Raw genomic sequence first — 4,134 nt, 5'->3', positions numbered from 1 at the left:
GATCATACACTGCACTCATATTATATAGAGGGATCATACACTGCAATCATATTATATAGAGAGATCATACACTGCACTCATATTATATAAAGATCATACACTGCACTCATATTATATAGAGATCATACACTGCACTCATATTAAATATAGAGATTATAGACTACACCCATATTATATAGAGCTCATACACTGCACTCATATTATATAGAGAGTTTATACATTGCACTCATATTATATAGAGAGATCATACATTGCACTCATATTATCTATAGAGCTCATACACTGCACCTATATTATATAGAGATCATACACTACACCCATATTATATGGAGATCATACACTGCAATCATATTATATAGAGAGCTCATACACTGCACTCATATTATATATAGAGCTCATACACTGCACTTATATTATATATAGAGCTCATATACTTCACCTATATAATATAGAGAGATCATACACTGCATTCATGTTATTTAGAGAGATCATACACTGCACCGATATTATATATATAGCTCATACACTGCACCCATATTATATATAGAGCTCATGCACTGCAATCATATTATATAGAGATCATACACTGCAATCATATTATATAGAGAGCTCATACACTGCACTCATTTAGAGAGCTCATACAGTGCACTCATATTATAAAGAGAGATCATACATTGCACTCATATTATCTATAGAGCTCATACACTGCCATCGAAATATATAGAGGTCATACACTGCAATCATATTATATAGAGAGCTCATACACTGCACTCATATTATATAGTGAGCTCATACACTGCACTCATATTATATAGAGAGATCATACATTGCACTCATATTATCTATAGAGCTCATACACTGCACCCATATTATATATGTATGATGCAGTGTATATACATACACTGCATCATACACTGCACCTAAATTATATATAGAGATCATTAACTGCACTCATATAATATATATAGAGCTCATACACTGCACCCATATCATATATGCAGATCATACACTGCACCCATATTATTTATAGAGATCATTCACTGCACTCATATTATATATAGAGCTCATACACTGCACCTATATTATATATAGAGCTCATACACTGCACTCATATTACATATAGAGATCATACTCTGCACTCATGTTATATAGAGAGATCATACACTGCACTCATATTAAATAGAGAGATCATGTACTGCACCTATATTATATAGAGAGATCATACACTTCATTCATATTTTATATAGAGGTCATACACTGCACTTATATAAAGAGCTCATACACTGCACCTATATTATAAATAGAGCTCATACACTTCACCCATATTATATATAGAGCTCATACACTGCACTTATATTATATATAGAGCTCATCCACTGCACCTATATTATATATAGAGCTCATACACTGCACCCATATTATATAGAGAGATCAAACACTGCACCCATAATATATATAGAGCTCATACACTGCACCCATATTATATATATAGAGCTCATACACTGCACCCATATTATATAGAGAGATCAAACACTGCACCCATAATATATATAGAGCTCATACACTGCACCCATATTATATAGAGAGCTCATACACAACACCCATACTATATAGAGAGCTCATACACTGTACCCATATTATATATAGAGATCATGCTCTGCACTCATATTATATAGAGAGATCATACACTGCACCCATATCATATATGGAAATCACACACTGCACCCATATCATATATAGAGTTTATACACTGCACTCATAATATATATAGAGCTCATACACTGCACCCATATTATATATAGAGATCATACACTTCACCCATATTATATATAGAGCTCATACACTGCACCCATAATATATATATTGAGAGATCATACACTGCAATCATATTATATAAAGAGATCTCACACTGCATCCATATTATATAGAGAGATCATACACTGCACCCATATTATATAGAGAGATCATACACTACACCTATATTATATAAAGAGATCATACACTGCACTTATATTATTTAAAGAGATCATACACTGCACTCATATTATATAAAGAGATCTCACACTGCATCCATATTATATAGAGAGATCATATACTTCACCCATGTTATATATAGAGATCATACACTGCATCCTATATTATATCTAAAGATCATACACTGCATCCTATATTACCGGTATATATAAAAATCATAAATTGCACCCACACTTTAAATAGCGCTCATACACTACACCCATTATATATATAGAGCTCATACACTGCACCAAAATTATTTATAGAGATCTTACACTTCACCCACGGTGTACATAGAGCTCATGTACTGCACCCATATTATATATAGAGATCACACACTGCACCCATATTATATATAGAGCTCATACACTGCACTCATATTATATATAGAGATCATACACTGCACTTATATTATGTAGGGAGATCATACACTACAGCCATATTATATATAGATCTGATGCACTGCACTCATATTATATGGAGTGATCATGCACTGCACCTCCATAATATAGATAGACCATACATTGAACCCATATTATATATAGAGCTCATACACTGCACCTATATTATATAGAGAGATTATACACTGCACTCATATTATATGTATAGCTCATACACTGCACCCCCATTATACACCACACCCATATTATATATAGAGCTCATACACTGCACCTATATTATATAGAGAGATCATACACTGCACTCATATTATATGTATAGTTCATACACTGCACCCCCATTATACACCACACCCATATTATATATAGAGCTCATACACTGCACCCATATTATATATAGAGATCATACACTGCACTCAAAATATATAGAGAGATCATACACTGCACTCATACTATATAGAGAGATCATACACTGCATCCTATATTATATATAAAGATCATAAACTGGACCCATATTATATAAAAAGATGAAAACCTGCAAACACACTGTAAATGGCGCTCATACACTACACCCATAATATATATAGAGCTCATACACTGCACCCTTATTATATAAAAAGCTCATACACTGCACCCAAATTATATATAGAGCTCATACACTGGAGTCATATTATATAGAGAGATCATACACTGCACTCATATAGAGATCATACACTGAAATCATATTATATATAGAGCTCATACACTGCAACCATATTATATATAGAGAGATCATACACTGCATCCATAATATATATAGAACTCATACACTGCACCAATATTATATTAAGAGCTCATACACAGCAATCATATTTTATAGAGAGCTTATACACTGCACCCATATTATATATAGAGATCATACACTGCATCCATATTATATATTGAACTCATACACTGCATCTATATTATATTAAGAGCTCATACACTGCAATCATATTATATAGAGAGCTTATACACTGCACCCATATTATATATAGAGATCATACACTGCACTCATATTATATAGAGAGATCATACACTGCACTCATATTATATACAGAGATCATACATTGCACTCATAATATATTTTGAGCTCATACACTGCACCCAAACTATATAGAGCCCATACACTGCACCCATATTTTACATAGAGCTCATACACAACACCCATACTATATAGAGAGCTCATACACTGCACTCATATTTATATAAAGAGCTCATACAGTGCACTCATATTATATAGAGAGCTCATACACTGCACTCATATTATATAGAGAGCTCATAGTCTGCACTCATATTATAAGGAGTGATCATGCACTGCATCCATAATATATATAGAGCTCATACACTGCACCCATATTATATAGAGAGTTCATACACTGCACCCATATTATATAAAGCGAGATCATACACTGCATCCTGTAATATATATAAAGATCCTAAACTGCACCCATATTATATATAAAGATGAAAAACTGCACCCACACTGTAAATGGCGCTCATACACTACACCCATAATATATATAGAGCTCATAAACTGCACCTAAATTATATATAGAGATATTACACTGCACCCACAGTGTATATAGAGCTCATACACTGCACCCATAATTTATAAAAGGATCATACACTGCACCCAAAATATATATAGAGCTCATACACTGCAGTCATATTATATATATATATATATATATATATATATATA

The sequence above is a fragment of the Pyxicephalus adspersus genome, chromosome 9 (assembly GCF_032062135.1).
Source record: "Pyxicephalus adspersus chromosome 9, UCB_Pads_2.0, whole genome shotgun sequence".
Lineage (NCBI taxonomy): Eukaryota > Metazoa > Chordata > Amphibia > Anura > Pyxicephalidae > Pyxicephalus > Pyxicephalus adspersus.
This window is presented reverse-complemented; position numbering follows the sequence as displayed.